The sequence below is a fragment of the Bactrocera oleae genome, chromosome 2 (assembly GCF_042242935.1).
Source record: "Bactrocera oleae isolate idBacOlea1 chromosome 2, idBacOlea1, whole genome shotgun sequence".
NCBI classification, from domain to species: domain Eukaryota; kingdom Metazoa; phylum Arthropoda; class Insecta; order Diptera; family Tephritidae; genus Bactrocera; species Bactrocera oleae.
In genome coordinates this window covers 62,015,789-62,041,147 of record NC_091536.1, presented here as the reverse complement: position 1 = coordinate 62,041,147, position 25,359 = coordinate 62,015,789, and the positions used below count along the sequence as shown (strand labels likewise).

Sequence of the window (25,359 nt, the reverse complement as noted above, 5' to 3'; positions counted from 1 at the left end):
TTAAAGCACCAGGCGCCCTCCGCTGCGCTCCGGGACGCTCGCTTCGCTCGCTCGCCTACGTCCGCCCCCCGCCGAGCGCGAGCTAGCTCGCTATTATGTTAGTTGATTCTCGACAGCAGCAGAAAACTTTTATATAATAGAGAGATAAGCAGAAGGTATCAAATTTAACGACTACAACTCAGTATTTCAGGTCAAAATTGTTGGAAACTAATTCACTAATTTTCTAATTGTTAGCCAAAAGAAGAAATAGGCTATTCTCAGTGCCAACATGAAGTCATAAGATTATGTAAGGAGGCAATAAAAAGATTTTCAGGGGAAAAGTCAGTGTACATAATCTAGGTATGCGGTCATAAAAGTAGAAGGAAATGAAGAGGCAGGCGAGTTGGCCCGCTCGAAGGAATGCAGTTCTCTTAAACTGTCCTGGATCGTCCAACTACATACTTCAAGGGTTGCATGAAGCAATGAACTTTAGACGAATAACTCATTATACTCTAACAAACTGTTGCTACTGAGTATAATAGTTTTGTTCACCTATCGGTTGTTTATATTACCTAAAACTAATCGAGTTAGATATAGCGTTATCTTCTATATAATGATCAGGATGAAGAGACGAGTTGAAATCCGTCTGTGCAAGGTGTAACTTGAGTAAACATTTAAATATCTATATGAAACTTGGTACACATGTTTCTTGGTACCGTAAGACGGTTGGTATTGTTGATGGGCGTAATCAAACCACTGCCACGCCCACAAAACGCCATTAATCAAAAACAAATAAACTGCCGTAACTATGCTCCACAATAAGATAGAAGACTGTGATTTGGTATACAGGATCATTCTAAACCACTAAAACTATGATAACAAATTTCTCTTTATCTACAGTGTAAAAATGGGAGAAATTGGGTGACAACCCTAACCACTCCCCATATAACGGGACTGTTAAAAACTACTAAAAGTGCGTTAAATCAAGCACTAAACACTATAAAGTTTTGCTAACACCTAATGTAATTTGTTGCGAGAGTATAAAATGTTCGGTTACACCCGAACTGAGAGCTTCCTTGCTTGTTTTATAAATCATTTATGTATATGCAAATAATAAGTTTTTAACAACCACACAAGTTTTATTCTAGACAATATTTTAAAGCCCTATATTTCGCTTAAGCAAAAGTTTTAAGAAGTAAGTATCCTTTTACGCACGTCTCAACTATTATATTTGGATAAGTTTAGATATACATCTACATATTTAAAATGATAAATAAGATTTGAAGTATTCAGTGATAAAATTTCTTTAGGGCAGCTGGTGGGATAAAATATCTATTTTTCATGCAAATTTTGTGAAAAATTTCTGGGGAACCACAATAAAATGCCATTGGCGTGCGCCATGAGGAACATGCTTATAAATGAATACGAGCCAATAGAAAGCACAGCAGAACATACTTATGTGTGTCTATAGTACTTATTTATGGGTTTAAGTACAACTAAAAGTTAAAGACCTCGCAGTGATGATACCAATTTCCAATTTAAATAGAAATATCTAAAATATGAAAAGCGATTCTAGTTTTTCAAGGTTTTTCTATTTATATGGATAAAAATATAAGATAACACACGCTTTATAAGTGCTTGTAAATAAAGTAAATGTGTATTAAGCTAAATAGCTACATACTTTATCATGTAGTCTATTTCCATTTAGTATTCCATAGTACCATTATATAGTAATATCAAAAATAGAAGTATGTATGTATACATGCTTTTAAACAAATAATTTAAGCGCTAAGACTTAGATAAACAAATATAGCTATTCCCGTATGTGATAAAACTAGAGCAGTCATCAAAAATATAAAATTAAAGAAAATTACCATATGTTTGGCACACAGAAAGTCAGCTTACGCTAAATTTTGTGAAATAATAATTTTGTTGTAAAATATAAAAATAAAACCAAAAAATATGGTTATATTATTTTGCGCATAGATTTTTAAGTTATGTGAAAAAGGTGTCAACACAAGTGTTTTTGATCTTTTTTTTACTTACAATTGTGCCATTTAACATTTTTTATATGACTTCTAATTTTGTCGGAAATCGAGATTAAGAGTTTTTAACCCAACAAATTCAACCACTTCATCCCTTCACTTACTCTTCCCGCAGTCAGATCGCGCGTGAATTGTTTTAATACTCTTACAACTTGTTCCTACGAAGTATAATAGCTTTGTTCACCTAACTGTTGTTTGTACCACCCAAAAAACTATATTTAAGTGTTATATATAAAGAAATGATCAGGATGACAATATGAGTTGAAATCCGTGTGAGGGTAAAAATTAAGATATATTGATGGAACTATCTACCTACTTATGTTCCTTGGAACCTAGCCTAACCTATTAACTTCTCATATTGCAGATAGGCGTCATCGGACCACTTCGTTGCCTACAAAACGCCATTAAACGAAGACTTATAAAGTGTCATTACTAAACTCCAAATTAAGATATGAAACTGTAACTTGGTACAGGTGAGCGATGTAGCGAGTAACATCTGTGAGGCAACAATCTTTTTAAAGTGGGTGTGACGCCGCACCCTAAATGGTTAAATGTTCATATCTTCTCAACCACTACAGTCAACTCAACCAAACATTTCTTTATACAATGTGAAAATGGGTAAAATCTGATAATACCCACGGCCACAAAATTGTCGAGCCCGAACAATATCTTTTCAATCACCGAATATGTGAACCCCAGTGAAAAGGACCAATTTTTTACCGAACAGATTGGTCAATGTATGTGGTTTAGTATTGAAACTCGCCTACTTCCTACAGACTTACTTCCCTTAGTTTAATATAAAATTTACTAACATCCGAAGGTATTTCTCCGGACTTGCTGCATGAAAGTTGCGAGAGTTTGAAATGTTCGGTTATACCCCAACGTAGCTCTTCCTTGTTTATTATTATTTTATACAAAAAGATTTTTTCTTTCTCGAAATTTGGCAAAAAGGTTATATGCCGAAATATGCTGTAATACAACTTTTTGTATTTCATTTTATCCCCATATTTTGACTTAATATCGAAAAGAACCCTAGTTTTCAATCGAAAACTCTCACGTCAAAATATCTGCTTGTTTTAACTTTATGTTAGTTGACAACTCTACATTCTGATGGTATAAACATATGATGAACACATTAAAAAATGCAAAAAAATGTCAGTGGAATTTCAATTTAATTAATTAAAATTCAAGTCTCCTGGCCTATATCTGTTCAAAACGCTTTAATTTCTTATCCTCAGAGAATAGAATTTATAGGTTTCGTTTTCAAATAAAATATTACTGAACTTTGGGTCTGAGAATTATAAAATCTAAAGCACACATTCCAATTTTCCGACATTCATGTGTCACCCTAACATTTGAAAGAATTTATGTCTATATGCTAAAGTGGAAAATTCAAAACATTTCTTCAGGTTTTTACTTTCAAATACATTTGGGTAAATGCGCTTTTATTGCACAATTTTAAGTACAAAATTTTCAAGTGCGACCAAAATAGCCAAAATATTAAAAAAATAATTTAATATTCTAAATTTGTCAAGTACTTTGAACATGCTCGTTTGTGTTCGTTTTTTTTTTTTGATTTACATTTTTATTTTTTCGCTCGTGACTAAATAAACTGTTTGCTCACTTCCCGTAAAGACCAACGGTGTGATTGTTTTTGTTGTCACTTGTTCATTTGTACTTTTTTCCGCTTTTGTTTTTGGTTTTTTCTTTTGAATGACTGCTTAAATTGCTGTGGCAACCCACCGACTATTTGCATCGTCGATTTATTTGTTATCCGAACGGCTTTTGTGCCTGGTTGGCGCTGATTGTGGCATGCTATGACCGTCTGACGCGCAGCGGTGCTGCAAATAGAGTGCTAGAATCGAAAATAAATACTTTCACCCCTTCATATTGTGTGAGTGCTTGTGTTGACTGTGGATGTCCTGCTATGCCTCAGACGTCGCTATTAATTACAGACATATATTTCTTGATTCTGAGAAATATTGCATCCTATTGTATATAGTTGACTAGCGCTTTGCAGATTTTATTTTTAATGATGATGATAAACGTACATACTTGTATACATAAAAAATATGGAAAAGAAATGCTTGGCGTTAGCGGTAATTTACATGTTTCCAAAACTCCGAAACAAAAAGGAGATTTATTTATTAGAGCAGGTAGGAAGTTGGTGGATACTATACAGATCATGTAATAAACGGCAGAATAATATTTAATTATTTAAAATTATGGCGGTTATAGTTTAGTGCGTTCGTTGTTGGTTTAATATTCGGAGAATTTTGGGTTTCCACCTCGGAAGAAAAAAAATCTCTTATATTGTATTATAGAAAAACATCAAGTATGTCGATGCTAGTTCATAAAATACAGTTTTGCAGTGTCTTTTGATTTACAAGTACATATTGTATTTATTTAATAATAATTCTCTAGTTTTTAATAGATAACTTTAATACTATAACCAGTAAGGAAGGGCTAAGTTCGGGTGTGACAGAACAATTTATACTTTTGCAACTTGCAATGAGGGAAAATTTCTTCAGGTGTTGGCAAAACTTAGTATTAAAAAATGTTGCGAAAGAATTCAACATTCGTATTTTATTGACTTATATTATAAGGTATGGACTAAATTAGTTTTAAAGCTAATTTTACTTCCCGTCAGCGAAAGTCGTAATAACATCATCCTCAAATGAGTTATGCATAACATAAACTTAACCATAGAGGCTGAATTAAATATTTTATGTGCAAAAGGTCAACCAAGGGACCAAGGTCTAGACCAATTCCATTTATGTTCATCGCTAAACCATTTAAATAATAAGGTTTGTTAGAAGAACGGAATTATTGTATAGAGTATGATAGATATAGATAGTATACTATAGTATATCCAAAGATCTACCTCAAGTTTGAAAATCTTTTATTAGGTATATGAAAGATAGGTGTAGTATTGACCCGATTTTGTCGTTACTACATATTATTAATAGAAACAAATGCCCTCTGTTAGGAGAAAAATACGTTCACTCAATTTAATCAAGGTAACTTATATATTGGCACATATATGGGGTATAAAGTCAGCCCAGTTCGAAAAAATGTCTATTAGGTATATGAGGACTAAGAGAGTTATACATCCAATTCAATTAAATTTTGATACACAGGTATACTACAACGTTTTATCTGTTATATTCATTGGTACTTGATTTGTATATTGAAAAGTGAAAAAATCAGATGGATTTTAAAACTGTGTTATTGTGTTATATAGCAAGTAGTCGTGGTTGTAGTCTGATTTTCTAACTGTAACATAGAAATATCAGAATAATGTTATCCACCGAATTCGGTTATAACCGGTTGAGTAAGTCCCGAGGTATACTTAGGTTTTGACACCAGCTCAAATAAAGCCTAAAAAATCCTGCCTCTGTGCCTGCTTCACATTTTGTTCCATCGGTAAATAGAAATGTAAATAGAATGTGTATTATTCTACATTCCCTGCCACCGAATACTGAATTTGAGCACTTGATTACTTTGAGTAATATATGGTTTTAACGATATCGGCCATATTCTTCCGCAATACATTTACTATAAATATACTAAATTTGGTTCATGAAGTTATTTTAAGGTGAAAATTTCAGAAAATAAATAACAAATCTAAATGAACCGAATTAAGTACGATATTTAGGACGATAATGTATAATAACTTCACAATTGTGGAGAAGATAACTATTAGTAAAAGTATTCTTGCTTTGTACGAGTTTATTTCATAAATATACTAAATTATGCAACTGAAGTTAACTTTGAGGATCAAATCTCAAAAATTGAGTAAGATATCCTAATGAGACTAAATGAGTACGTAATATATAGCTTATGCAAATATTTAGCAATAAGTTCACAATTTCGGATATGTTAAGAATTAAAAGAATTCATTTCATATTCTGTTAAAGTAATGTACATTAGTTCTTCATGTTACAAAAATACGCTAATCGGGCTCTGTTAAAAAGGCACATAGTATAAAATAACTGTTAAATAATGTTTTCAACCAACACTTTTAAAAACAACATTCACTGTTGCAGCTGTTTTAAAAATATTACAGCTAAGTACAAAATCACTCAATGGGCGCTCCCGTTATTTTGAGTCAACTGTTAATCTGTTAAATAGCAATCTAACATATTCCATTCTCACTGTGTTCACACGCCCGAAACACTCAAATTGCATGCGATAAAATTGTGTAACCCCGTTAAAGCAGAGATAGGTGAGCGCAAACAGCTGCCCAGCGCTGAATAACGACTGAGTAATCAAGAGAGAGAGAGAGCGGAACAGGAGTTTGAAATCTTAAAATCGTATGATAACAACACACAAACACGCTGGTGAGTAAGTGCCAGTTCACAGACGGAGTTTTTTGTCGCTCAAACCGGTTTTTTGTAGGCGAGGAGACGACAAGGATAGACGAAAGGACCGTGCTCATGCTCGGTTGGCACGCTTTGTGTTCTTGTTCGAAATAGCTCGCTGCTACCCATTTATGCGTTCTTTTTCATTTTGAAACTCTTTTCATGGTTGTAACAGCGCTAAGTTTCAAATTAATAGATACGATTCGTTCAGATATTTGAATTTTGTTATCTATTTTTGTATGTAATATCCAAATATGCATAATATAATAGAAATAATTTGGAAAATGGTGAATAAGAATAAAACTAAGAAGATTAAAATTGTTAAATATAATTATTTAATAACATTTAGCAGTATGGCCTTGATAATATATATAATTGAAATTAAGTTATTCAATGGAATACTTTTATTTATTTGTAAAGGATTAAGTTCGAATATCATTTTTATTTAAAACAAGAAATACAATTAATTCATAATTATTTTATTATAAATAAAAAAAAAATGGTTTAAAAAAAATTACGGGTATATACATCCCGATAAATTAGGAAATTTCCGTTATATAAAAAGCGGGTATTCGAAATATTGTTCTATCATATTCATGGTAATTATTTTCAAGCAACATACAAATTAAATATGCAACACGCTCTAAGTCTCGCGTATCCGAACCGCACAAACATTTGCGAAAATTTTATGGAAAGAATTGACAGAAAAACTCGTCTCCAGTTCTCGACACCAAAAGATAAAAAGTCCCCATGTAAACGCCATCTAATAGGTCAAACGATGAAGTCTGCAGAGATTTACAGCCGTGGCATAATGGCCACACTATACAGCTGGATAGCTGACCGAGCATAAGCGCATGAGCAACCGGGGAGTGCGCGGGTTGGGAAACGACGCTGATTGGCGATGCGTGTCTTCGATAGACCCAGTGACATAGAGAATAAATTTACGAAGGAAGGAAGTATCAACTGGATGCGCCCGAAGTGCTGTTGGTCTTGGCCGGTCTACACTGCTGATAACAGTTCACTGCTTCGATAGCTCGGCCTCGTGTACATACGTGCTTGGGTGTGTGTACGCTGAGTGGAAAAATTTTCTGTGAGAGAGAACCTGTAGTGTATAATGTGCTCAGCGCTAATCACAGTTGCCCGCAAGACGAACGATAACGGCATAAACGAGTGCTGCTATAGCGCGGATGACGTTGGCGCCAGCAGCAACAACAATTGCTGGGACATCCAGCAGCTTACCTACACTGTTCGGGTTGTATAGCTGCGACTGCTGTTGGCTTTTCAGCTGTTATTGGTTCCGAACAGAGGCAACTTCACCGCAAAGGTTCCAGTCGAAAATGCTCCGTGCGCGCGAGAACAAACACAATTGAAAAGCGGACGATAACGCGCTAATTAAATTTGTGTGATTATCATTAAGCCTAAGCGTAACAGTTTAAGAATTTCAAAAGAGCTGTAAAAAGTTAGTTTAAGTGAAAATTTTACATTCAAAATGTAAAAGTGAAAATTTACGAAAAACTTAGACAAACATTTAAAGAAATAAAATAACGGAATATTGTGTAGTGTTAAAAATATTAAAAAACAAAATAAAATGCAGGGTAACGATAAATAACGGAAGTTTCAATATAAAATAAAAAAAGTTTAAGAATCAGATAACTGCAGTCAATTGTGCGCCGCATGGAAGTGCGCAGAAATGAATGATCGCTTAATGCAATAACAGTACATAGTTGAAAAATAATAATAGTAATAATAATAGCGAATGCAAGTGATAAACGTTGTGCAGCGAAATTGCTATTAATTTTAATTCACTTAAGGAAATTGCTCATACGCCGTGTATGCTGCTGAAGTGGCTTAACGACAGCAGCTGCGAGCCTGCAACTTGCAACACTGCAACGGTAATAGTAACGCTGATGTGCTGCTTAAGGTAATGTAGCTGCGCAATTGTGCGTTTGTGAAGATTAGCTTAATTTGATTGCTGCAAAAAGTAATGCGATTAAAATTGCAGTATAGAAATCTGAAAGTCTGTGCCGTAGCGCAAATACAGTTCAGTGAGTTGACGAGCAGTGCAACAAAGAATAAAATGCAGAAAATGATAAATGCAGCCAAAGGAAAAAATTAAAAATTATATGTATAAAAATTAATAAATAAAAATATTTGAAGCACGAACTTTTAAAATAGGAAATTTGAATAATTAGAAATAGAGGAATTAGGTTTAACATAGCTTTAATGTGAAAAAAGATTACTTATGTATTGGCTTTGTGGTATTTACGTGTCGCTAGAAAAAAATTAATACGAAAACAAGTTTCAATCAAATTTTGAAGAAGTAAAAATAAGAATAAAATGATTTAAAATAACAAATATAAATATAATTATAATACTAATTCAGTCCCAATAAACATAAATAAATATTATATACTCTTACATTTAATTTTAACACAAATTGTAATAAGAGCATAATACACAAAAAAAAAAATACAAAAATATATATAAATGTTAAATGTGTTTGAAGATTACTTAATATTTGTTTGCATATAAAATAATGTACAAAAAAAATATTTAAATAAAATTCACACGTACAAACAAACCATTGTATTAACACAAATTTCCCCGACTTTTATCACCCCACCTACTTGTTTGTGTGTGTTTTCGCCTGGTTTGCTACCCTTACACCAAATATTGAAGATTGTGATATTGCATTGGTGAATTGTTTAAGAAAGTCTGCTGACTGCACACTTTCATTTATTTCCATATTTACCACAGTGTTATTGTGTGGGTGTAAGTGTGTGCGTGTGCGAAAACTAACTCAGCAGTTTTGAGTTACAACAGTTAGTTGCTGTGTATTTTCGCAACTTTTGGCACAGCTTTGTTGTTGGTAAGTTGTATTTGTATTAAAGTTAATTTAAAATTTTGCTAAGTTTTCACTTTTGAACTTTTCGCTTCGCAAAAATGTAAATTTGGATTTAGAAATAATAACTGTACATTGTAAATGTTCCCATAACGTAGAAGAGTGTGATAAAGATTTTATGCAAAAAAAAACATAAAGGAATATTTATCCTTGGCTTATTTATTTATTTCAAAGGTGTACATAATACCAAATTAAGTTTTATAAAAAATAATTATTATGTAACAAAACTTCTGTCTGGCGTTATTTATATGATTCTGCATTTTTGAGTTGCTTTCATGCTTGTATTTGTAAAATGTTGGCTCTAGTTTTAATATAGCCTCAAAAAGGCCTAACTTTGACAATTTATGCTGGGAGTAACAAAAATAGAATCGAATTTCTCTACTTCGGGCTTTACTAAACAGGTATTTGAGTCTTTTCCTTTAGAAATTTTGTTAAAAAATTGCGGTTTTTGAGCCAATCATCGCAATAATATTTTTAACCTTAATGTACATACCTGCAAAACTTTCTAGTAACGTACGTATATTTTTAACTGTGTATATGTAGTTTTTTAAATAAGAAAAAACGTTAAAAAGCCAAGTTATTTAATATAAACAACCTTAAATGTCCGATTAATGTTTTACGCTGATCATTTTTATATATACTTTCTAGGCACTCCTACGTTTATTGCTGGGTATTACAAACTTAATTAAAGTTAATACTTCATTTTTATTTTGACAGTCCTAGATTGTCCTAAATAGTAAGGTTTCTCCAGCACGACTTAACTTAATGAGGCGACTTGTTTCACCTATTAATTTTCACCTACATGCAGAACTGAAGTCTGAAACTTGTGTCCTTCTTAGCAGACTAACTCTTGAATTTTGACGGGGGAGTTATTGTAAGAGGCCCAAAGGATCATGGTATAATATTTAGAATATTTTTCACTTGAAGTTTTTAAAATTGGTTGCTTTAAATAAATCTTTGAAAATAATGACGCACACTGATAAAAGCGAGCTTAATTTAGATAGTTGTACAAATAGAAATAATTCAGACATCTCTTATTGCTATGAAGATTTATGTAATTGCACTTGGTCTCTGCACATAAGCAAAGCAGGTTACTTTCTTTAATAAGTTTTCAACTCGAACTTCTGCGCCTTTTACTCGCACGAACTTATCTTTTATTTTCAATGGTATACTATGTTTTTTAATATAAATTGTGCTATTGTGTTTGTCACAAATTCGTGCGGTTTTTAAAAAGTACTAGTTTTGGTTTCAATATATTAAAATTTCTATTTATTATTGTTCAGCCTAAGCAACCCAGTCAGAACGTAGGAAAAAAAAATACTATTTAAAAACAACTGATAGGCTGGCTGGTGCGCTAAAGTCCATAAGTAAAAGAAACCTTAGCCCTAGTCTTGTTGGAGAAACCAGCACTGTATTACGATTTTATTGTGATTACAAGCACTTTACTGTTTAAGTTTTGCTAGCGCTTCTTTAAAACAACATTCTAGGGCTGATAAAGTACAAGAATAATAGAGTTTTTGAAATTAATTTGGGAAAGGATTCTCGATTACAAGAACTCTTAGGTTTAAAATATGGACTAGAATATATTATTAGATCAAACTTACCAATGTAAAGCTTATTCACTGTTAAACATAAATTCAACTAAAATTATTAGTCGGACTAAAAAATATAGTATATAGAATATTAATTGAATAAATTAATCTAATAGAGTGAATAATTCTTGTTGTTGTTGTGCATATACGAGTTTTTAACCCAGTCACCAAGTGGGTTATTGTCGTGTCATAACTGATATAACCGGTTTAATAATTTTCAATTCTGCATGTAATGTATTAATAATAGTATATAAGTATGCCGAACTGAACAACGAATTGTAACGGTTGTTTTTTTAGAGGTATAGAACTTTAAATTGCAATAAAACAACGATGTATTATTAGATTGACATGCATTTTATTTATCCGAAAGATAATCTTGTGGCATTACATTTTTAATATGATTTCTAGCATATGACCGCCACGGCTGGTTGGGATGTAGTCTAATCTGGACGTCCGACTGACTTTTTCCAACATTTGTGGCCCTATATCGGCAATAAAACGGCGAATGTTGTCTTCCAAATGGTTAAGCGCTTGTGGTTTATGCGCATAGACCAATGACTTTACATAACCCCACAGAAAGTAGTCTAGCGGTGTTAAATCTTGGAGGCCAATTCACAGGTAAAAAACATGAAAGTAGGCGGTCACGAAACGTGTCTTTCAATAAATCGACTTTGGCACGAGCTGTGTGACATGTTGCACCGTCTTGTTGGGACCACAGCTCCTGGACATCATGGTTGTTCAATTCAGGAATGAAAAAGTTAGTAATCATGGCTCTATACCGATCACCATGGACTGTAACGTTCTGGCCATCATCGTTTTTGAAGAGGTACGGACCAATGATAAAGCGCACCAAACAGTCAGTTTTTCTGGATGTAACGGTGTTTCGACATACACTTGAGGATTAGCTTCACTCCAAACGCGGCAGTTTTGTTTGTTGACGTAGCCATTTAACCAAAAGTGCGCTTCATCGCATCATACGATAAAATGTACGTAGTGCGCGTTACGTATTCCGCACCGAACCATTATTTTCGATATAAAATTGCACTATTTGCAAGCGTTGTTCAGGCGTGATTCTATTCATGATGAATTGCCAAACCAAACTGAGAATAAATCACTTGACAGCTGTTAAAACGGTCGCCATATTGAACAGTAATGCCAACATAAAGTTCTATACCTCGAAAAAAACACCCGTTATTACAACAAGATTAACGATTATTTTATTTTTAGCAGAAAACATCAAAAACTTAGCTGATAGAGGTAACAACTCTTGTGTCTATTTGTACTACAAATGGGTGTTGAGTTTTAAAAATCTTCAAATGAAGTTCTAAATATCACTAAACACCTCAAATTCACCTATTGCTTTCTTGTTTCTTTAGTTGCATAGTTCAGTTGTTTATTTCAAATCATTCCAGTATCCAACACATATGTAAGTTTAAATAGTTAGTCTGTTGTCATTGCATTGCCTTTGCAGGTTATACATTTTATTTCTCTTCCCATAATTTTGGTAATTAATATCTAAATTGCCTGCCAAAACTCAAATTAAATTTATTGTACAAGTATAACAGTTGATGTTTCCTAGGCATTTCAACGAATCTCAAGTAATGCATCTTCCATTGACATCACAATATTATTTCGAAGAATGTTGAAAATAGGCAACTATTTTGTTTTTTAACCCATTATACCTTCAACAGGGAATTTTAAGCTGCCCACGAAATATGTAAGTCGCAAAAGGAAACTTCTGAGATCCTATAAAATATATACGAGTATCAATGATCAGCGTGACGAGCTGAGTGGATTTAGTCATGTCCGTCTGTCTGCTTGTCTGTATATACACGAACTAGAGACTAGTAGTTTTTGAAATATTAATCTGAAATTTTGCACAAAAGCTGCTCAGTTGTCGGAACCACCGATATCGCTCATTACAAACTGATCGATCAAAATCAAGTTGTATGGAAACTTTTTTTAATTGTGAAGGATATTAGAGCTTCGGTGTAGCCGAAGTTAACGTTTTTTTGTTATTTTATAGTGCTTTTGGCAGCAAAATACATTAGTGCGTGACGGCATGAAAGAAAAGAGAGCAAACACAGTCACTATGAGGTCAAATAGGACTTAGATAGGAGGAAGATTTAATACAATCATTGACTATTGAATATATTCTTCAAATCAGATTAAAGAAGTTTTTTATGAATATTTAATGGCAAACCTTTACTTGCAAATTTTGGTTTTAAACAACCACCGTACTAGAGTATCGACTTCCTCAATTTATTGTTATTTATGTGCATGCAAAATTTCCGTCGTAGATACGCCACATACATATATGTACTTCTGTTTTTCTATAAGAACACTGCAACATCAAAATCTAATGCGCAATCTATCACACAAATACTATGTTACATTGAGGAATACTGTACGTGGGTGTGTGTGTAGACCGGCTACAAGCCGTAAACTTGACCATAAACTTCCAATGAACATTAAACTTTTTATTCAATCTTTTTTTGGATGAGAAATGTTAGCAGGCGAAATTAAAAGATGAATGAAGCAATTTACAAGATACTGTTATTGGCATAAAGGGGTAACATGATGGGTGCACACAGACGCAAATCTAGATATGTGTGCGCATATAAAAATGTGAGCAAATTAGTGCATAAAATTAGTTTCTGATAAAAAGTCGAATGTGTAAATTTTACTAACTTAGTGATTGTTGGCATAAAGCACTAAATTGACTTGGTGTTCTAAAAGTAATGCTTAATCTTACTTTAAAATTACAGAGACGATTTAGCTGAGTGTATTCGACCTGTCAATTAAATTATTCTAAATTGCCAAAGCCTACATATTCTAAGTATATTCAGTTTATTTTCAATAGAATATATATTTAGCTACGGCTAAAATATAGTTTTTGGCATAATTATTCAATCATATTTTTACCCCATTTCATTTATGTGTTAATGAAAAACCGCAGGTTTTATTTACATATTTGAAATTGAGGCGCGAGAAACATACACGAGACGGTTGTATTATATGGTATATTAATTTTATTAAGGTGTTTCATAATTCAAATTTAGTACTTTTCAAGGTCGAACTACTGCTTTTGACATTAATTTTAATTGAGTATCTACCGAAAAAGCTAATAGAAATATTAAAAGTGATTCCGTTTCAGCTACCACTATGTTCACTATGTTTCTTTCACGACTAAAAATATTTAAAAAGAGAAAAACAGTTAATTTCGGTTGCACCGAAACTATAAAGCCTTTCACACATTCAAAATATTCCATGCAATAGCTTGATTCTTACCGTTCAGGTTGTATGACAGCTACGAATATACGCCATTGCAGTCCGATATCGGTTTCTATAAATGAGAAGCTTCTGGGGAGAAAAATAGGTTTGAAAAATTTCAGATCGATGTCTCAAAAACTGAGGGACTAGTATGCATATTTTTATACAGACCGTCAGACGGACATGGCTAAGTCGACTCAGCTCGTCATGCTGATCATTTAAATACAAGGTGCGTTCCAAAGTAAACAGTAAAAAAGTAACAAAGTAAACTCTAGTGGCGTCATCTATATGTCGACTAGTGCGTTAGAATCTGCTATCCTTTATCGACTTCCAGTAAAAATTTCATGACATTTCATCTATTGGAAGTGAAGTTATTGCATTGTAAGTGTCAGTATGTTTTTGTCATCGGTGCGAAAATGAGCTTCGAACAAAGAGCCAACATTAAATTTTGTTTTAAAATTGGTAAAACTTTTACCGAAACGTTTCAATTGATGAAACAAGTTTATGGCGATAATTGCCTATCCCTTAGCAGAGTGCACGAGTGGTTTCAGTGTTTTCAAAGTGGTCGTGAGAACATAAATGGCGATGAACATGTGGGCCAAAAATCGCGCCTGGAGAAGTCAAAAGTGAAGACAATGCTGATTTGCTTTTATGATTTCAAGGATATTGTCCACAAAGAATTTGTTCCACCCGCCCAAAACGTTAATGTGGTATTCTACCTTGTAGTTTTGAAGCGTTTGGTGCGCCGATGAAATCTGGCGTTTGTTGCACGATAATGCGCCGTCTCATCGATCGACGCTTGTGGCCGATTATTTGACCAAAAATCACATTTTAACAATCAACCACTCCCCGTATTCACCTGATATGGCACCGTGCGACTTCTCCTTTTCGGAAAAATGCATTTGCCGATGAAAGGAAAGCGTTATGCAGGCGTGGAGGCCATTCAAAAGGCTTGCACCGGCATACTGGCGGCAATACCGGGCAACGAGCTGAAACACTCGTTCGACATGCTTTTGGACCGTGCAAAAAGTTGTATTAAAGCAGAAGGAGACTATTTTGAATAAAATTAATTGATTTTGCCGATAAAACCATTTGTTCTGTGTTTTTTTTTTAAGTCCTGTTTACTTTGGAACGCATCTTGTATATATTTTGAAGGGTCTCCGACGTTTCCTACTATGTGTTACAAACTTCGTGTTCAGGGTATAAAAATAGCAGATAATGAGGATGCTGAAAAGGAATGAGATAAGCTATATGATGACGATGATATGGCGGTAAAAAAATTAATTAATTCTGATGCATCTATATATTTTGTGTGCCATAGTTTAATTTCACATCGATGAATTAAGTGTCAATAACTTCTCGCATTAAAAAATATCAGATCAAAGCACTGGTAATTAAAAGAGCAACAAAACTTGGTCTTCTAATCTTTTTTTGACAGAAGAGGCATTTTTTCGGCCCGCAACACTTCTTATTTAAAAACTCTTTCAACACTTTTAGTTCTGCATTTGTTTGCATTTTTCCCTTTGTAGAGTATTCAGTTTTCTGTCGGAATAATTTTTTATTTCATTTTTGAAATGCCCAAATGTCCAGCTACAAAAATAAAATAATAAATTTTCCCCTGCAATTTCTATAAAAATTCGAAAGTTGAAAACAGGCACCTCTTAATATTAATCTAAAAAGTTCAAAATTTTTATGTTGTTTTTTGTAGAAAAAGTTTGCTTAAAAATGAAGCAGTGACTTTCAAATTAATAAACTAACAAACAATTTTTGAAAGCATAAACTAAAAATAAAATTTTCGATTTTTTCGTGTACTGAATTACTTATTTTTTTTTTATGTCAGCGCCGGTGGAATTTGCCGACGGATTCGCTGTATTTTGTATTTGTCTCTAAGAACGTACTCGCAGCGCCTACTTAGTAAAATAAAAATAAAAAAACCCATATACTAAATATTAATATATTTGCATATGTGTATGTGGACAGTCATAATGTTATTAATGTGAAGAAAATACGAAAAATGCGAGACAAAAGAATTGGTGTGCGGGTGTTGATGAGTTGGATTCATCAGCGAATGTAAAAGCAAAACGTGAAATTGAAACGCGAGCGAGATCTATGTTCTCTCAAACATTTCAGTACACGGTCGTCACGTTTTTAGTGAAAATTTTGTCAGTTGTGATGATGCAAATAAAAATATTCCATATTTGTGCTATGACGGTTACGTTTTATGTGAATAAATGTTTACATAGAACGCGTACATAAAATTTATCCTTATCTTGAACTTATGATCAATGCTTTTATTTGAGGAACACATTTTTGTTCTTCAAGTTATCTTCTTAAACGTATACTAATAAAACTTACTGTACTTGTAGCTCGATTTCGTCTTACAGAAGTAACTCATTCGATGTCGATGCCACATGAGAGATAGGTTAAGGCATCCAATAATTTCAAAAGGAATAACAAAGACATATTTAGACTTAAGATATTTGTAGTTTCAAAAAACTGCGTGTAAGTATAATGGGAGTAGTCGAAATAATCTCAAAATCTGGCTTAGAAAAGATACATAACTTGTCTAGGGCATATCAACTATTTATTGTCTTAGGAAGAGACGAAACTATACAACATTACAAGTCGTAGATCCACTACTCACGTACAAATGTTTATTAAATTCAAAATATATTTATATGAAGGCAGACTCGTAACGTAACTTGTCAAAAACCAAAAGTTTCAAAAGCGGTGAGTTAAAAATCTTGTAAAAGCAGATTCACAGATTCAATGGGACATTAAGGTTAGCTGCTGGACATTTGTCTCATTAAAATTGTTATTGGAGATAGTTTGTAAAAGACATAAATAATATACAAAGCAACAAAACAAGATTTGATTAGATTTCCATTAATACTGTCTCGAATGAATTGTAATAGTATACCTATCTATTACTTTACCTTTATTTACCTTTCAACAAATGTTTATGACGCATTTGCTCCACACTTTCGGAAAAATTATCTTCGAATTATTGATATAGTGTTGAAACTGGAACATGAGTTGATAGCATTGCCGTCACGCGAAAGGCCCTCTTGAAAAATGTGATTCCTATAATTAAATCACTAGCCGGCATATTGTATCAATATGTCAAGGTAAAAACATTTAACTATGTATTTAATAAAGTTCGAAATAGAGAAATTCATTTCGTTTTTCCCTACTCCCAGAACAAATTGACTAGCCTATGTAATTTTTTCGGTCTCTAGACAGGCCTAACAGCTTATTTTAAAGCAGGGAAGCTCAACTAGTAGCACTTTGATTTCGGGAAGTTTGTTTGGCAAGAGAGCGGCGGTCAATGAAAGCGATCAGATATGTGATGTATCGAAGACACTATAGTTCACCTCAAGCGTTTGACAGCATCTGTCAATTACATCTATAATCCATACTTTTTTATGGTGTTAGGAAGTTAATACCACGTCGAGGTATAGAGCTGTGATTTTTAGTTTCTTGCAGAATCTTTGGGATAACACAAAGGAACATCTAACAGTATTTATATTTAATATTTATTGCTGTTATTTTATATAAAATTTATGCTTTTGAGCCACCCTTTGTAGGCAGTAAAAATAATGAATTAAACAATTGGCATTATAACAAGTACATACATATGTTACATATACGATTGTTAGCTTAGCTGTGATATTATAATATTGCAGCAAATACTTTATGTGTTCTAATTAAGTTATTAGCATCATAGTTTGAACACAAATAGCCATTCTATTTAGCCGATTTTATTTTTAGATTTGCTCACTTCGCGCTTTGTAGCGAATTTTTAGCTAAGCAAACACACGCTTCAATTTTTATTTAGCTTTCAATGAAATATATAATATATATGTGAATATATGTATTCGTATATATTGGTATATATATTGGAATATATGTGTACATTGTTATTGTTGTGATATTAAAAAACTGCAAATAATGCTGATAAGCGGATGCCTTTGGTATTTTAATCAATGGGCATTCAAATTAATTTATTTGTTGCTTTCTACCGTTTTACATCGTGACATAACTGTCATTCTTTTCACGAATTCATAAATATATATAAACAATTATATATTATCTACTTTCATTTAAATATTTCAATTCGCTACGCCAGTTAACTCAACTCTTATCAAAAATTGAGCGCCTTTTCTTGATAAGCTTAAAATTCACATTATGTTTGTATGTGTGTGTGCAAATATGTCGGCACGTTTATGCTAATGATTTGTCTTTCATTTTCTGTGGGTGACATAATTTATTCTGTAATAAAATTTATTTATTGATACAGCTACTTAGCGCATATAAACAACCTCATATAACTACATATATACATATATGTATATAATCTAATAATCTATAGCTGACCGCTGTGGATGTTGTTCTGGGTTGTGAATTACTCACCCTACATATATTTGCCTTTTGTTTTTATTCTATGTGCACTAGTGTGAGTAAAAAAAAATACGAATTTTTTTTCGCTTCGTTCTTTGTACTCTGAAATGTTGGTTGTTAGACACCTTTAAGAAAGGCTCTCCAAATGTGATATATTTTTCTCTAGTTTTTTATTTGTGTTTTCTTTTTCTTTTGAATTTTGTTTGACGATCTCGTGGACGCTTAACTTATTCGAATAATTATAAAGACTACTTTTGTAGAGCAGTTAATTTCCTCCCATACGCGTTGCAATTTGAAATGATGTTTTTTGATTGATTAAAATACTCAAAGTTCAACCGTTTATATCTTTTAAACGGTAAAGTTTACGAGAAACCGTAAGAAATATTTTGTAAAACATTAAATTTCCTACAATATTGATAAACGAAATATGTTGTTAAGTAGTTGGAAGCGAGACATGTATATTTCTATCTGAAAAGAAAAAATAAATATAAAGGACCTTCCCGTTACAAGTAAGAGCTCATACTTCGAGAGGCTCTCAAGTGTTTACCAACCAATTTTTCAGAGTACAAAGCGTTCGTACCCTAAAAGGTATGTATATAAACTAAAATAAATTTTTTTAATACATATATTGTTGCTGTAGTTCAATCGGCGCTCTCTGCGCTGTGTATCGTAGTTTGTGATCCAATTTTGTGAATATTGTATTTTGAATATTGAAGTGTTTAAAAAATTCCATGCGATTAACCGATTAGAGTGATCTTGCTACGTTTAGATAATCTAAATAGGTGTCCGTCAGTGATTATATCTTTATTGCCGGAAGTTTTATTTCTCTCTGGGTTTCAGAACCAGAGAAAAGGTTGAATGTAAAATGTACTCAAATCCTAGTTCTGTTAATTGCCATAGTTTCCAATGATTTACGACACGATACGTTGACCTAATGAAACATTACTTTCTTTTCTTCACACTCGTTCGTCGAATCGTTATCGTTATGTATTACAACAAAAGCATATACGAACAGTTTTTATCCAGTTTCTTTAGATATAAGAATATCGAAGTTTTCATAAAAACTAGAAAATCTCATTTTCGAAAAAATAAACAAAAAGTATGTAACGCATTAATGGCAGCGATAACCGTATTCTCATTTTCAAAAATAACTGATAAATTATACAATAATTTATGGAGTTAAGTTAGACAAACTTAGTGAGAGATGAAGGAATTTTTATACTGGTTAACTTAAGTAAAGAATGAAATTCACAAAGCATTGCCAAATATATATACATAAATAATATAAAAAGGGGTACAAACAGGGGATAACAACGCCTTTGGCAACTAGCATGTAAGCTAAAACATTTTAATAATAAGTAGACAATTAAATGATATACTATTTTAATGAAAAAATGTTTATCCAAATCCAAAACTAAAGCACGATTCAAGTAATACGACATGTAAATTACAGGTCTTTAATTTTAAATGCAATTATGTATCATTACACTCAGCAATAGCAGACGATGAAATTATGTAATTGTACTTGGAGCCAGATAAACCGTCTGCTGTCTACCAAGATTTATAGTTCCGTTTGCGGAAAATCTAACGAATATAAAAATTTAATAGACATTATCCTAATACATTTTTGAACCTTCTCTCTTAATGTGCTCATTTGCATATCACTAACTGGACGCCTAGTTTTTCTAAAAGCGCAACGTTCATGATCCTTACTTATTATTATGTGCAATCGGAATATAAATATTTTAACGATAAAAAGATCTGACGCAATACATGGTTTTTTTGTGCCTTAATAGAGTTACTATCTAGGCTTCTACTCGTAAAAAGTTTAAAGGCAGTTTCGAACAAAGAAATTAAAAGTTGGTACTCATATTCTCCTTTTACTGCTTGATAAACACTTTGAATAACCCTAGAATAGACATAAGAGATGTTTCTCGCACGAAATTTCTGTTCACATTTTAAAATTAATTTAGCATTCCCCTTTCTAACTTAGCTTTTTACGCTTTTGTTTACTGTTTAAAGCACTTAAGTCAACACTTTCGTCATAGCCTCAGCAAATAAGCCGTAATTCGAAAATTCGAAAAACAGTATAAATAAATAAAAAATTGCCGCACAAAGCCAAGAATCTTAGTAAGTGCTCATGCACCTATTGGATACACTAGTTAAGTGTTATAATATCAAATTCATTTGACGTGAAAATCATAAGCATATAAAAGCTTTTCATTGCCTGTGAAAATCGATTAATGCCTACAAAGGTATCAGGACGTATGAGTGACATTTAATCCTTTTGACACAATTACGGAGGAGAAATGCGAATCGGCAAAAAAACTAGATGAGTGCAACAACAACAAGTACCAAAAGGAAAACAGCGATGAAAAAAAGAAAAAGCAATTGCGTAAAAAATATGAGGACAGAAAAGGGGTGAGGAAATTGAAGGTGCAAAAAATGAAAGGGAAATGAACTGAAGCACGAAGGACGGTTGATGTGGAAGTTGAGATTGTTGGGTAGATTAAAAGGGCTTATTCTCCGTTTTTTCATGTTTCTGCGATTGACTGGATGTTCTGCGAATAACTAGTGTAACAGTATCCAAGTCACACACATATGTAGGTAGGTATATGTAGAAATTGCAACACAAACAACAAACGAATGCCAATAGAATGAAAACAAGCAAATCGGATGTGGAATGAGTTAGAAACCCCCGCTTTTATCAGCCAAACAACGGCGTTGAAGGTGAGTAAATGGAACGAAGAATACAAAAGAAATAACAAGCGAGCAAACCAACGAACAACAAAGGAAACTGAGACGACAAAAAACAAACGCTGCAGTGCAATTTCACAAACTAGAGTTGGACTCAGTGCGAAAATAAAAAGTTACCACCAAACGTATAGTTAACCAAAATAGGAGATGGCAAAACAAAAACGCACACATCAGTAAGTGAATGAGAAACAAAAAACAAAAGTTCTGAAAAAAATACACAAATGTAAAAACACAAAAAGGAAAACGGAAATACATTGGTCCTTTAGCTGGCAGCGTTGCTTTTAAAACACGCAAACATACAGACTCCTTTCTTAAACATACAGACATGCAAATCTACAAATCTACAGGAAAATGTAAATCGGAAAGAAAAAAGTGACAAGTGAAGGGAATTCGCAGAAAAAACAGACTCCACTGAGCAAGTAATGCGTTGGATAATGCAAAAACTTGTTAAGATTAGTTGGCAGCGGAGGGTTTAGGCAGTTAGGAAGTTGAAAAATAACTCCATTAGATTTGTGCGTTTTAAAAGAAAGGGAAAACGTGTGGGTTGGGAATATAAAAGCGGTAAAAAATTACATCTATTTGGAAAAGAATAAAAAAATAATTTAAGAGAAAAGAGTAAGAGAAGAAAAACTATTGGCAAAACCTGTTTTCAGCTTAGTTCTAGTGCGTTTTTATACTCTTGCAACATGTTGCTACAGAGTAAAAAAGTTTTGTTCACCTAACGGTTGTTTGTATCACCTAAACCTAATTGAGGTAGATATAGGGTTATATATACAATACATATGTATATAAATGATCAGGATGAAGAGACGAGTTGAAGTCCAGAAGTCTGTACGGTGCCCCATCTTATTACCAAAAATTGTATAAATCGAACTAAAGCTATTCACGCCCCCTGCAGAGAAGATTTTATCGCAAAAATCGGTCAACCTGTGAGATATATTATAGAAAATCGAAGGTAATCCTTTTCTGATAATAATGCATCTATATGTAAAAAAATTTTTGTATCGGGTCAACAATTCCTTTAGCCCTCATATACGTAATAGAAAGATTTTCGAACTATCAGCTGACTTGATATCGTCCACATATTTATTATAAAATTTTAATGTGTAGTCACTGGCAGCATGAGTAAGCACAGGAACCAGTTGAAAATATAATTCACCAAGTTTATATATCATTGTATTGAAATATATTTTAAACAAAAACCTCATATATGGGTCTCTAAAAAGGCTACTTACTTACAGTGGAACAATAATATGAAACTTACTGTCGATGCTATGAATACCGATTTGATTCCCTAGAGCAAGCTTTTACAAATAACTACGCTGGAATAAGTGTTGCGCGAAGAATGGTCTTAAATCTTTTCAACAGGCTGAAACCTTGCTAATTGCTTGCTAAGAAGATTGTTTTAAAACAGTTCCTAACAGTTTTTAATCAATTTAAAGTAAATTTTGAATATACATGCTTTCAATTTATATATAGTGTGTGCAAACATATATAATAATGGTGTTTTATTAATTTTTTCTTCTTAATGAATTAAAAATAATTTTTGTTTTCCAAAATTAAAAACCGCACACTACAAATTAATTGCACTCTTGCCACATGTTGCTACAGAGCAAAGTATCACCTAAAACTAACCTAGATAGTTATAAGATTATATATACATATGGTGGTCGAGGTTGGTTCATTGAGCCAGAAATGGGCCTCTTCGCTGAACAAAATTTGGTTAAAAAACGTCGGATCTTCTTGGAATTTTTCAATTTAAGACTTCGACTTAAAATGCGCTAAGTCGTTCAATACGTCAGTCCGAGTTGCTGCGAACAGCGCCGAATCGACTCTCCATGGTCTTCTTGTACATTCACAGCTACGGCCGCTATAGTTTCTTCATTGCGTGCTGGACGTGGTCTATTCGGTCGAATACATATATTATCCAATAATGAATGCGGGGTCTCAAGATGGGTGTTGCGAATAGTATGCTCAAGTCAATAGAAAGGTTAATTTCTATCTTGTGTTTTCAAAACACATGCTTGTTCAAGCTCATTGACTAATTAATTAAATTGTCTCATCATTTATTAATTAATGGGTTAATAATATAATATAAGAAATAAATGATAGTTAGAATTTGTCCTACTAGAACGTAAGTAGGCCGATTATGTTGACCATAAGTTGAGCGAAACGCGCAAAACACACGATTTACAGAACGTGAATTTTCGTAATAAAGTTGAATGTTTTTGTTGTTTATGCGTAAGTCTATCCACGATGAAATGCCAAATAATACTGAACAAAAATAACATGACTGCTTGACACGGCTCATGCGAGATATGTCAAAAAAAAGCTATTGCAAAAGAAACCTCTACTTGGATCACCCTTTCTATAAAGGTTAGGGATGACACGACGAGTTGAATTCCGCGTGACTGTCTGTCCGTCCGTCCGTCTGTGCAAGCTGTAACTTGAGTAAAATTTTAGATATATTGATGAAGCTTCAATATGTTTTTTGGCACCGGTATTGCAGATGCTACGCTCACAAGATGCTATTAAGCGAAAACCCATAAAGTGTTATAACAAAGCTCCAAACCAAAATCAGAATCATAAAACAACTAAACCATATAACGGTCATGTTAAAACGCCTTAAAACTGCGATAACTCAAAACAAAAACGAAAACAAACAATGCGTCAAATTCTTTACAATATGTACAAAAATCGGAGATGATATGTAAGGGCTTTTTAAGAACCGTTATTAAAGCTATACAATGAGCGTGGCATTGCTCACATACAGGTGAAATGCCATATCTCTGTACCAGATTGGCTAATTTCAACCCAATTCGATAGATAACTATTTTAGGGTAAGAAAATTGGTAAAACGAAATCACAGCACATTTACTTCTCATATAACACAATTTTAAATTCTATATGATTATTTCACTTTACAGTAAACAAATCAAGCACCAACAAAAATATCGGGATACAACTTTAAGCTATGCCAAAGTTTTCACAAGCAGAAAGTGGTTTAGCGCTGAATGTGAAAGAAAGGGGTCTATCTCTTGGTTTAAGATAATGATATCCGTTTCACTGGTTGGTTTTTTCATCATATACCCAGTATATTAAATTTAGCCTCTTTGCTGTTTAACTTTGCACTATATAAAGTCAAAATCAGTCAAATCATATACATAAGGCCTTGCCTTCGATAAAGTATTTCGAGGCCTACATCTACAAAGTCAAAAATATATTATACTAAAAATGATATTATTATAACCCGCCCTATTTTTTTAAGTGAGTATACAAAATTGACACCAACTACATGATAATCAGTTTAAGAATTTTATCAAAGAATAAGTCCAGTTATTATTGGAAATAATCCTACGTCCAACATGTACATTCTTTTAAAGACAATTTCAATAATAATAATAACCCAACGATTACCCTAAAAACTTAAAATTAATTAGCCGAGTCAGAAAGGGCAAGAGAGTTTTTAAGTGTTGAGATCTAAAACTGCTCAGCTACAGAAACAAAAATTTCAACAGCTAAAATTTATAGTTACAATATAATAAATTGTTACATTTTCATTTATTAAGAGAAAACAATATAGTCTTTTTAATTTTGAAAAGTGAGTCAGATATACGGCGGAATGGCTCGTTTAGTTCAAAATTCGATCTACAGGATTTTAGCAGTAAAGGTCTAAGCTGCCTCGAAAAGCGAACCGGGATATTAAATTTAATTTCAGACAGGAGAAAAGAACTGCAAACTGTTCCATTAAAAATTTTCACTAAGAATATTATGCCAAGCATTTCCCTACTACTAGAAAGTGTAGGTCGATTAATAAGTTTTAAACGACTAGGGTATGGAGGTAGACTTACCGTAGAATCCCATCGGAAATGCGCTAAGGCGAAAAGTAAAAATTGTTTTTAAACAGACTTTAACTTGTCAGAATGGATTTGGTAGCTAGGGTTCCATACAACAGAGCCATATTCCAATATAGGTCTAACCAAAGTTTTAGTAATATACGGATCTCTAAATTCTTTAGACCGAGTAATTATTATAACATTTTTTGT

General features: G+C 33.0%; 1 protein-coding gene across 3 annotated transcripts in view; it reads left to right on the top strand.

Annotated features, from left to right (window-relative positions):
* The first annotated feature begins 7,256 nt into the window (after positions 1 to 7,256).
* The window catches only part of 5-HT7 (5-hydroxytryptamine receptor 7), a 171,275-nt gene continuing 153,172 nt past the window's right edge, over positions 7,257 to 25,359 (top strand). Inside the window, exons 1-2 of one of the 3 annotated variants that reach the window (XM_036368868.2) lie at positions 7,260 to 8,309; positions 8,391 to 9,257. The gene's annotated coding sequence lies outside the window, so the exon portion shown is untranslated. Of the gene's footprint in view, positions 9,258 to 25,359 lie in introns of all 3 variants that reach the window. The other 2 variants (XR_011394794.1, XM_036368867.2) reach the window with 2 other exon arrangements.